The 12,863-nt window shown below is 38.7% G+C and overlaps 1 protein-coding gene across 2 annotated transcripts in view; it reads right to left on the bottom strand.

The window, feature by feature from the left end:
- trmt44 (tRNA methyltransferase 44 homolog) overlaps positions 1–12,863 on the bottom strand; it is a 188,757-nt gene that overhangs the window by 41,786 nt on the left and 134,108 nt on the right. The gene's annotated exons all lie outside the window — the stretch shown is intronic.

Genomic DNA, 12,863 nt, shown 5'->3' with positions numbered 1-12,863 from the left:
CAGTGACTGACCCACAATGCAAGGACAAAAGATATATTTAGAAGAAGACTTATATTGACCATTTAAGATTTTGCTTACATCTATCTTGTAAATATGTTTTGCTATTTTATTAAAAAGGTTACAATTACAACAATAATTACAATTTCAACAATATTTCAAGTGTACTCTTTCTTTGTAAAAAAAAAAGATTATAGGCCTACATTTTATCTATGTATTCATTAGTTTGAATATAGTCAACATTGGAACAGCTAACATCTTAGTTGATGACTTTATTTTTGACAAAAATAGATATAGAAATTGCTAAACAAAAGCTTATTTGACGTGGCAGTATATTCTACAGTAAAAACTGTACCCAAATCTAGTCAACAAGATGTTGTCTTTCATATTTCGCCTGACTGTAACGTTGTTTTCATGAAATATTAGGGCATATTGTTAATTTGCAGTTTAATACGTTGCTTATACAAATAGCCTACATTTTATTTCAACATATTTCAGTCTAATTTTCCTTTCCTCAGTATAGCAATACAGTTTGCTAAAACATCATCATTCATTCACACACGCAATTTAAATTTAACTTCTGGCAAAGATGAAGTTGACGATAGGCTATTGACTCGCGATCTTCGCAGTAGGCTAGTGAACGCACCGGAGAAATGCACATTTATTAGGCTACATAGTTTTTTGTTTTGGATGGTTTTGTTTAGAACCAGCTTTCTGTAAATATATTTCACATTTTTTAGACATGTGAGGCGAGTAGGCTACGGTCTGGTTAATGATGATCTCCAGTTCAAGCACCTTATGTTGTGATTGCTATAGCCTATATTTACTTTAAATCCAGGAAATTTGTTAATGAAAAAAATATTAAAATTAAGATACAATTGATACAAAACGAAATTCGTTTTAAAGAAAGGATTTGTAGTTTCTGTTTTGAGGTCTCTGTGAAAGTTTGAAAGTCTTTTAGTGGCTTTCAGAGCGCTCGCATCCATAATGGAGAACTGTCACGTAATATTGTTTTTTCCTCATAAATGCGAACACGAAAAATAAAAGACAAAAGACTTTTAAGTAAAACTTACTCCGAAATTGTGTCCTCGGCGGAATTCGCTCTTCAAAATGCTGCCGTTTGTAGTCTGAGTTACAATCTTCCTCTGAGGAAACAACTTCCTCGCTGTCCAGAATCATCTGAAGGGCGTCTTTACTGGAGAAGCGTGCCATACTCAAAACGCGATGAACTATCAGTAAGTCTGATGAAGAAACTGTGTTTTTATGGCATTGATCGGGGGGGCGTATGCGATGCATACTAGATCACCTAAACTATTTACCATTTGAATAGCGCCGGGGGCGGGGCGGCCTCAACTCATTATAGAGATAATGAGGCAGAAGGAAAAACGGTACCTCTCCTTGCTTTCAAACGGATTACATGAGTTGAAAACATTTGTTTTTTATATAAATTACTTCATTTAAAAGAAGAGATTTCAAGCTTCATAAAGACATATCTCACGTGTCTGTGTGAGAAGTATTCGGCGAGTTATTGTATATTTTCGGACGCGTTTCAGAATGGACTACACTGACAGAGAGAAGGCAGAACTCGCTTCGTGTTTATTTTTCTTTATTTGGAATCGATTGATGTACGAAACTCCTATGAAAAATCAAAGTCAACAGAGTATTTATGAGTTTATTTTACACTGATAAAAAAAAAGCGAGCTGGTATCGCCGGCGATACCGTAGACCTCAGGGGGTTAATAATATTCCTGGTCAGTTTAATCTCCTCAGTTTTACAGTGTGTGCCAGTCACAAACCCATCCTCATGTATGATGTCCCATGGGTACCATGGGTTGAAGCGCTGCCAGCAGCTCTGTGTAGTATGAGACCTAACAGATCAGTAGGACTGAGCCCTCATGAGATTATTACTGGACGCCCAATGCAGATGCCAGGTGTGATTGATCTTAGAAATGCTGATGTACACATTGCCTTAGATGCCCTTATCGCTTACTGTGAAAACCTCAAAAAGGCAGTACAGAGTGCTAAAGAGAGAGTTGAGTCGTGTTGACAGACTCCACCAGAAGGTGGACACACAATCATCCCAGGTCAATGGGTCATGATAAAGTAATTCTGAAACAAGCCATTAGAGCCTAAGTGGAACAGACCACATCAAGTGATGTTGATTACAGCAGCTGCAGTGTTGTGTCAGGGAAGGAAAACCTGGACTCATGTGTCACACTGTAAAGTTGTTCCCCCACCTACAGGGATAGGATAGGACACGGACCAGTGAGGAGCCCAGGGAAGAACCGAGTGCAACAGGCTTCGGGGGCCAACCCTGCGGTGAAGACTCTCTCATAGGCCTTCCCCATTCACTAATCCATCCTTATCTCACCGTTCTTTCTTTTTGGTGTCGCAGGAATTAAGAAATAGGGAAAGATGGAACAACAATAGCAGACTCGGAAAAGGATACAACCCTAGTGTTTGAACAAATACTGCTCTTTCGTCTTTTGTTTTCTTTCTTACTCTGTGCAGATACCACTTGATGGCTGTCCCGAGACCCATATGCACCGACCTCCTCACCTGCGTATGAAACCACAACCTCTAGAAAATAGCTAGACCCATTGCCGAGCCAACTATCACAAAAGAAAAAGAAAAAAAATACACAATGCAGAGACCCACATACGGGAACTTCATTCATCCATCAACATGATCAAAATTGTCGTACTAGTAACCATCATGGACATCGCACAAAGTGTAGACTCCAGAAACATATTCTTAGCATTCCAGGACTCACTTGTGCACAAACATGGTGGTCAAGAACTCTTGGAGCATTAATCCTCTGGGGTCGGCAAACGCGCCGGCGCGTTTTGCTGGATTTTCATCACATAGTAGCACAATTAACTTAAATTACTCCGTCATTTATGGTCATACAGAAAAAACAAATATGAAAAAAGAATCTGTGATATGTCTACTTTTGTATGTGTCCACTTACAATCAAAACAAAACATTGTGCTTTTGTAAAATAAAGAAAATAAACAGGGTGTGCTTTCTGCCTCTCCGTATCGGTGAACTTTTTTTTCTTGAGCACGTCTATAAACTGAAACAAAATTCAGCAAATACTTATCACACATTTATGAGCCATATCTCTTTATAAAAATGTAAGTGTGTACTTTTAAATGATCGGATTCAAAATGAAAACAAATATTCTCTGTTTAAGTAATTTATATAAAACCAACAAGATGTCCAGTTTCTCAAACCCTTGCTCATTATTTTTAATGTGACCACGCCCACGCGCAAAAAAGATTGACAAGCAAATCTCCACGTGAAGGAACGCGAACGTGCTCATTACCTCAAAAACAAAGCACCAAACTTCATCAGTCTCTGCTTTTCGTCGAGTTTGGAAGACTTGACTTCCAAATGTCAGCTTACATTGGATTTACCTCAGAAGAAGAAGAACGCGATTTGAAGACAAGAAAGATGTAAGATAAGAAATGTATTTTGAATTATATTAGTTAATGTTATTGTTGCATAAACTTCACATTGCAGTTGAACTGTTTCTAGATATATGCTGAATATTATAGGGCTGGGACGGTTACCGCATTACCGCAATACCGCCTACCGCGGGTCTGAGCTCGTCACCGTCATCACCGCAAAAAAAAATAAAAAAAATAAACACTGGCCTTCACATGTGTTCACGTTGTGTCTAATGACATGGATTCATTGATAATAATAATGACATGGATTGTGTATAATAACATTGTGTCTTACATGGATTCAAGGTTTTCTAAACAAAACTTATCAAAAGATGGAGCAAATCCGACCTTTCGCAAGTTGGGGAGCGCAATGTTCCATGACACATAATAACATTCCATTCGTAGGCTATTGACTATAACTCCTTATTTACACTCTGTGGCGCGTTACGGCTGCGACGCGGCTACCGGAGCTGATCGCGCCCACTCTAGTCAATGCTTGTGTTTACATAATATTTTATTTACATTATTTTTAACGCTTCGCTAAATATAGGCGCCTAGTCTATTTTCGGCAGACGCCGCGTCCAAGCCGCAACATAAAAAAAAAGATAAAAAAATAAGTAATTTTCAAAATGAACACCCTGTGCAGACTCCCAATTATATTGCATATATCTTATAGCCTATAATTTGAAGCCCCAAAAGCAGGACCTCAGCTTTTAATTGCGCGTGCTTATTTAACACAATTCTCTCATGTGAAGACCGCGTTTGTCAACCCTCACAGAGTCGCGGCAAGTGCACAGCACCAGAGAGTAATCTTGACGGCACTTGCAAGAAAATGGATAAGTAGGCTACATAATCAAATATTACACCATTTAAACATTATTAAAAATACATAGGCTACTGAGTTACTCAGGGTTCTCAAGTCTCACGCATTGGCCGTGAGACACACGCAATTCAACCAGTTCACACGCTCACACGCCACACAGTGTATTTCTCACGCTGAAAAGGCAATGCCAACCAAGTTGTCCTGCAAGCTTTATATATAACGTTGTATACGAGGCACAGGCACACAAAGTGAAGTTTCCAACTTTCCTGCCGCCAGTACGTATCTCGGCCAGATTTGCGTTCGTTACTAGGCAACATAGATGCGCGAACACACGGAAGTTGACGGAACATTCTAGGCCACCGTACGTTCGTTACTAGGTAACCAACAACATCGCGCGAACACACGTCGTGATGGAGAAGGTATACGCTGATTTCACGCAGCCGCCATTTTGAAATCGAAAGTGAGGCTCCGGTGGGAAGAACCCCGGAAGTAAAGATAAACAACAATGCCTTGGATTACCAACCTGAAGCTGCTGCCGCGATTTACACTGTTGGATGTTAATATCCAATATAGGATATGTATATAGATCATTCCTGCTTCTTTTTTTACATTCTGAATTATATATAAAAAATATTTTTTATTTATAAATGAATTTCACTGTATATAGTCTAAAGTATTAAAGAAATGTATGTACATTTTTAGAATTGACACAACATCATTAAACACAACAATACGCCATCGCATTCACGACTCTCCTGTGATTAAAGGCGACACTTCCGGTTTTCTTCCCACCGGAGCCTCGCTTTCGATTTCAAAATAACGGCTGCGTGAAATCAGCGTATTAAGTCGGAAGAAAGCTTGTCTAACATTTTTAGGCTAGAACATTTAATATATAGCCCATCGTATACATTATTATTGATGCAGTCAAAAACTCTACAACTACTTTGCAACCAGGCCAGAAGCTTTGGCTCAGTTTGGCTAGCTTACGTTATCTGAAACTAAGGGAAATGTTAGTGGGTATGGGAAGGAATGAAGATGTATTTCTTCATTTTATTTTAAATTATATATTATACTGTATTAATAGTCTTTCTAGTTACATTAAGGGTACATGTATTAAAGCAGAGTGCTCTGGGTAATATTTTATATCCTGTCAAAACATACATTAATCATTGCCATTGCATTTGTATTTTTCAAAGATGTCAGGGAAAAAGCAAAAAGATATTTTATCATTCTGGGCACCAAAGGGTAAGCCCCCTAAAAAGGTTGCCAGATTAGAGGAGGAGACAGTGGAAGAGGTGGTGGCAGAGACGCAAAATGCAAAAAGATTTGTTTTTCCAAACTGTTTGGAGCAATTTGTTATATTTTTGTAATTTTTGTATTTGTAATTTTGAAATATAACATTAAAGAGAATATTTGATGTGATGAATTGCTCTGTCATTTATCAGATTTACCAATTGTTATAATTTCAATTTGTGCTGGTTAATTATGAACAATGGGTAAAATTGGGGGGTGGGGGCGGGGCTCCATTAGGGCTCCTCCCCTAACCGCATGTGAAAAAAAACTGGGGGGAGGGTGGGGAGGGGGGGTTGAGGTTTAAAGCGGTTTACCACTATTCCGCAGTAATTTCTTGCTTTTCAACCGCGGTAAGAAAAAATCCATACCGTCCCAGCCCTAGAATATTATAATGTTTAGACCCGTGTTCACTGTTAAATACTGTGTTTGTGGATATCTGCTAAAACGTAGATATGTAAATGGTAACAAATGTTTCATAGTTTGGAGCGGCTTGATCGCTTCAGTAAATACGCGCTGTGCGTTTGAAAAGCAAAACGCACCAAACATTAGGCTTCATGTTTTTACTCCAATTTTATTTCATAACGTCATAACAAATGGAAACATTTGAAGTGACATATGATAATCAATATATTTTTCTCTAGTGTAGTGTAACTGAAGTGTTCCTTTTTAACGATTGATAGGCCGCTTGCTATAGGTTATTGTTATTATTATTTATGCAGCACTGCAGCCTATGCCTACAAGGCAAAACAAACCTGGTGTGTGTGTGTGTGTGTGTGTGTGTGTGTGTGTGTGTGTGTGTGTGTGTGTGTGTGTGTGTGTGTGTGTGTGTGTGTGTTTTAAAAAGCAATTTTAACCAGAAAAATTAAAAATGTATTCCCAAAATCGTGCAGCCCTGTAGTTTCTCTTGATATCAGCATGTTCACAGCTGAGTTTTTTGTTGTTGTTTTTTACAGGGCGTAAAAACACAGGGCCCTGTTTTTACAGGGCGTCGTTATTCGACGTCTCCTGGTCTTGCTGACTTCAACATTCACATGAGTCTCTGTACATGAACATGGTAAAGTGAAAAATCAAACACCTTGGAAATGACAGGTATGTACGTTTCAGGAATGGCACAAAGGTGTGTGACTGTTCAAGTCTCTGTCTTTAGATCAGTGTGTTAAATAATGTGCTTTTTTGTCCTTTGTTGTGTATCTTTGGATTATGTTGTAAATAAATCCAAACAATCAAAAAGCCATTCTTTTTTAAATCTCCTCATTCTTTGTGCAAGGTTGCTCAGAATGATAGGGCCTGATAGCACCTGATAGGGCCATTAGGGGAGGGTCTTTGTCTTTCTCAGGTGTGAAAGCCATCAATATTAATGATGTGTTCACGCCTCCTCGCATAAAGCTTTCTTACACAAAACATGTCTAACAAATTTAAAATCGATATATTGTTTTATCTGAATGAGTTGTCAGGATGATTTTCACATAGTTTTGGAGCAAATATTCTAGGCTATGTGATACAATTTTCAATTTTCGTGTGAAGAAATAATCAGTATGGGTTTCATGGCCTTATTTCAGTGACAATTGTTTTTGTTTTTTTCACAAACCACGCATAAATGTCATTATCTCAAAACTACAAACTTTTACATACATGCTGCTGATATATTACTGTAGCAGAGTTTGTGCTAAATACAGTGTAATCAGATTTTAGCCATGAAAATGTCACAAGTAACAGAAATAAGCACAAATGTCAGCGCATCTCAGAACACCTCCAGGGCCCAGAAAACACCTCAGACCCCAGAGGGTTAATCCCGTCTTATGGTGTCATACGTGCCCTTGATCAAGTCAGAAGCTTATCGAATTCTGTACAGAAATTGCCCAATGATATGGCTTTGGCCCTGGGTAACATCACAGACACTCTCGCTTCGCACATGATAATGATCTTACAGAACAGAGTGGCCTTGGATTACATTCTTGCAACGCAAGGGGGAGCCTGCACCATTATCGGTCCTGAGTGCTGCACCGGGTTAATTGATCCAACAGAGGACTTGAACAAAATCCAACAAGACATTCTTGATCTTTCAGCAAAATTACACCAGATGACTGAAGATAATTCTTCATAGTTTGGAAACCTATTAGGTAAACCCTGGCTGTGGATCAAGGAAATAGCAATTCTGCTCTTGTTTCTCCTACTGGTGTACTATCTATGCGTCCACAGCATCAAGTGTTTCATTCAACAAATGACTCACGCCCATCATGAGAAAATGACAGTTCCAACCAGAAAAGACTAGGCTATTACCCGTAATAACTTCACAGACCCTAGTTGCATGTTTGTTTCTGTGTCAGCATGCAATTACAGACAATCAACACAGAGCCTGTGCTAATGTGCCTGTAACGATCACAGGTTACAAGAATGAACTTTAAGTGTCTACATTTTTATTTCGTGAGAGTTATTAGAACTCTCAAAGGGGGAACTGTTGGACTACAAATTTATTAAATGTTAGATTTAATTTAGGTTCCAATACAATAATATATAAACTGAGAAAGTTTGGTACATTGTATTTGACATTTTGAGGTATAGATGATGATATTCAAAGAAGATTAAGTCAAGCAACCCAGGTATCTGATATACATTTTTTGTCTTTTTGCACCTCCTGACCAGTGTCAGTGTCCCAAGTTTAGCAAGGCACAGCTGTGCCTTTGTCTCTATGATAATGTGAAGGTATGGGCGATACTGTCAGGCTGATTGGATTAGCATCTATGCATTTCCATGACACTGTTATACTGATGAGATCAGGGCTGGGGATATTCCGGTGACGGGCTGACTCCGGTACTTAATTTGCATGCTTTGTTCAGAGTGTCTCCACCTCTATGTAAATCCCTCCCCCTTGAAAGGTATAAACTCTACTGTGCTGAGCTATTAGTTAGACTTGGATGACTACATTGACGCACAGCGAGTTCTCAATAAAGAATCCTGCTTGAAAGATATCCCGATGTCTCCTGGTCTCTGCTTCGACGAAGGAAAAGTTTACAACAGTTACCACCAGGAGAATTTAAAAAGGATGATGTTTATGCCCATAAATGATGGAAACAAGTCCAGTACATGTCAGATTTTTTCTGGAAGAGATGAGTTCAGGAGTACTTACCGCAGCTTCAAGAACGTCAAAAAAGGTCAAATGCAACTTTAAACCAGGAGACATAGTGGATTACAGTGGATAACACAGCACCTCGAAACTCTTGGCTTATGGGACGCATAATTCAAACCTCAAAAAGAAGAGGATTTGTGCGTCATGTGCAAGTTAAGACTAAAAGCAGCTGTCTGGACAGGCCGATAACCAAGGTTTGTCTTTCACAAGAAGCAGAAGATGGATAACTTCACTTGGTACCTGACATTTTTTACTTTGACCTATGAGCTTGACAGAGAAACTGGAAAGAATACTTTGACTAAGCATGAACACTTTTTTGGCTTGACTTTTTTCAAGATTTTTTTTTTCCTTTTTTGGAAGATAAATGTACATTATATGATTGTTGTTAATGCAATGTTAACTTGAAAAATTCATGTCTATAATGAACATGTAATCATTATTTGATAATAATTAGGGCCTGGATTGTAGTAGACATGAAAAAGTTATGATTGTCAAGTGATCATGATGGGGGGGTCACAGGATTACGTAGTAATGGGAACATTAGTCACCTGTTCACTGATTGAGATAGCGAGAGGGGATGAGCAGGGACGATGTATTCTTTGTTGACCACTAAACTTGATACCATCGAGAAACATCAGTCTGTGCAATAAAGAAAAGCCATCAAAAGTACTTTTTGCCTCATCGATGTTTTATTTGTGTGTCACAAGTGCATAAAGTTCCTGTCTTAGTCTCTCAGCGGTTTTATCATTGGAGTGAGTAGCCGCTATATTTTCCATATTTGAATGTGTGTTTTCCACACATTGCATGCTTTGCATCGCATTGCATCCAGTACTTTCAGACCCTTTTCTCCATGTTCTGCTTTTTCTAGTATCAAATGTCTCCGTATAGGGGTTTCGCTCGCACACTCCAAATAATAAATGCACATTCTGATCAGATAGCATATAACAAATACTTTAAAATGGCTGTATGCCATGAGTGTGTTTGTGAAAGTTGATGGGTGGTTTTTGGAGATTTAGTAAAGAATGTGTGTGCTTTTCTCATCTCTATTCACAATTTCCTTCGTAAAGCAATTTGGATCAACTGGAGTGTGGGCAGAGGCCTGAAACTTTCAACCTGGAGAGCAGTGCAGCTTTATTCTCTTTAAAAACAGACTATGCATTGTTTGATATTCAGTTTGCTATATATAGTTTGATATATTTGTTTCCAGAATTAGAGTTTGAATGTAAAAATAAACCTAAATATAAAACTAATAAGATTTACTTTAAAATTACAAAAAAGAATGTTAAATTGTTAGTATGGACATAGACCTTTATAATATTGAGCAACATATTTAATTTTTGTAATTTTACATAAATATGTAATGTAAGAAAACATTTACTGTAATTTGTCATTAACGATATAATACTTGAAATAATGGTCTTGTTAATTTACAGATTTTGCTTGTAATTTTACAGTTTTTAATATAATTTAGGTATAAATCCAAATAAAATTTGGATTTTTTTTTTTAACAATGTATATGTGTATATGGGTCCCAGCTCTTTTCAGGTCATTGACCATATATATATATATATGGTCAATGACCTGAAAAGAGCTGGGACCCATATACACATATACATTGTTAAAAAAAAAAAATCCAAATTTTATTTGGATTTATACCTAAATTATATTAAAAACTGTAAAATTACAAGCAAAATCTGTAAATATATGGTCATTGACCATATATATATATACATATATATATATATATGGTCAATGACCTGAAAAGAGCTGGGACCACCGTTTCCAAGGTTACTGTTGGTAATACACTAAGACGTCATGGTTTGAAATCATGCATGGCACGGAAGGTTCCCCTGCTTAAACCAGCACATGTCAAGGCCCGTCTTAAGTTTGCCAATGACCATTTGGATGATCCAGAGGAGTCATGGGAGAAAGTCATGTGGTCAGATGAGACCAAAATAGAACTTTTTGGTCATAATTCCATTAACCGTGTTTGGAGGAAGAAGAATGATGAGTACCATCCCATGGGGGTGGTAGCATCATGCTTTGGGGGTGTTTTTCTGCACATGGGACAGGGCGACTGCACTGTATTAAGGAGAGGATGACCGGGGCCATGTATTGTGAGATTTTGGGGAACAACCTCCTTCCCTCAGTTAGAGCATTGAAGATGGGTCGAGGCTGGGTCTTCCAACATGACATTAGCCGCGTTTCCACTGTCGGGCCAGGGCCGGGCCGTGCTAGTGCGTGCCAGGGCCAGTCGCGTTTCCACTGTCACTTCCGGGGCTTGATCGGGGCTTACTCAGGGCCAACGGCCAGGATTTCTGGCCCGTCGAATACCTTGGGCCAGAGCGGGCCAGCTCGGGCTAGAGGAGTGGTTACGAACAGAGGCGGAGTTTACCTGAGTCGGGAGACGGCAGCGCCGGATGATTCTGTCAGCATTAAAGACTTTTAAAATAATTTAACTCGCGTTCATGTTTGAATGCCTTGTGTTTGTGATGCAAAAGACTATGCGCGCTAACCATTACCATAGTGAACATAGTAAACGCTTGAAGATACGCATAGTAAAAAAACATAGTGAACGCTTGAAGAAATCAGACCAATCATAAAGGCTATCACAGTCATGTTTTTATTTGATCTGTCAGTAGCCTACGTCTCGTCTCATTATACCGGACTATCATAAAATAAAGCAACTTTTTTTTCGGGAGCTTCCTCTGTTTCTCTGACTGAAAATATCTGTATGGGAGTCGAGAGAGTGCTGCTTAAGCTCCTCAGGTCGTATTTTTGTTGGCATATATTTGTAGAAATGATCATTCTTTCTAAATGTGATGTAAATATGTCCTGTAACTACCAGATAAACAGTAACAGACGCGACTGAAGAAGTAAGTGTGTCCTCTTTCTTTTGTGAAATAGACCTAACGGTCATTTATTTCTGAGTGACTAATGTGCAATTTTGACATAAATTAATTCATTATGATCAATGTATCACTTTTTATTGTAAACCTGTGGTAAAACATCGATGCTTGGGTTTTAAATATTCAAGTAAACAACAAAAATGCCAGCAAACGGCCGCTTTTATCATGTTTGTTTTCAACGCTGTTTCCAGTGATTTCTGATTAGTTTTCTGATAAAACTTCCATTTGTTGGTGAATGGGTTAGTGTGACGTTGTTCCAGAGAGGCGTGTTACGGGCGTGTTTTAGTGAAGCGCTGTGGAGCTTCTGGCCCGACAGTGGAAACGCAGGCCCGGTGCTATTAGCCCGAGGCTATCAGCCCGGCACGGCCCGTTTAAAGCCCTGGCCCGGCCCTGGCCCGACAGTGGAAACGCGGCTATTGACCCGAAGCACACAGCCAGGATAACCAAGGAGTGGGATAACCAAGGGTAAGAAGCATATCAAGGTTCTGGCGTGGCCTAGCCAGTCTCCAGACCTAAACCCAATAGAGAATCTTTGGAGGGACCTCAAACTCCGTGTTTGTCAGCGACAGCCCAGAAACCTGACTGATCTAGAGAAGATCTGTGTGGAGGAGTGGGCCAAAATCCCTCCTGCAGTGTGTGCAAACCTGGTGGAAAAACTACAGGAAACGTTTGACCTCTGTAATTGCAAACAAAGGCTACTGTACCAAATATTAACATTGATTTTCTCAGGTGTTCAAATACTTATTTGCAGCTGTATCATACAAATAAATAGTTAAAAAATCATACATTGTGATTTCTGGATTTTTTTTTTTAGATTATGTCTCTCACAGTGGACATGCACCTACGATGACAATTTCAGACCCCTCCATGATTTCTAAGTGGGAGAACTTGCAAAATAGCAGGGTGTTCAAATACTTATTTTCCTCACTGTATATATATGTATGTGTGTGTGTGTGTATGTAAATATATGTTTACATGATAACCTGTTGACTTCTTTTCACTCAAGTGTACTTGTTGATTATGGAAACTTTTTTTCTTTAAATGTTACATTTTGTTACATTTCCATGTAACTACCCATATAAACTTGACTGTTTGTTACTGTTTGTCTTATTTCTGAAAAATTATATAAAAAAATAAAATAAAATAAAAAAATCGTAAAAGGAGCTGATATGTTATGTGAATTACTTTCTATGCAGACCCGGTGTAAGACTGAAAAAACTGGAAGAACTGGAAGAGAGGGCAACTCTGAGAAAACAAAGGAA

The sequence above is a fragment of the Leuciscus leuciscus genome (assembly GCF_965113295.1).
Source record: "Leuciscus leuciscus genome assembly, chromosome: 2".
NCBI lineage: Eukaryota > Metazoa > Chordata > Actinopteri > Cypriniformes > Leuciscidae > Leuciscus > Leuciscus leuciscus.
The sequence above is the reverse complement of the archived record's forward strand: the minus strand, read 5'-3'. Positions and strand labels throughout refer to the sequence as shown.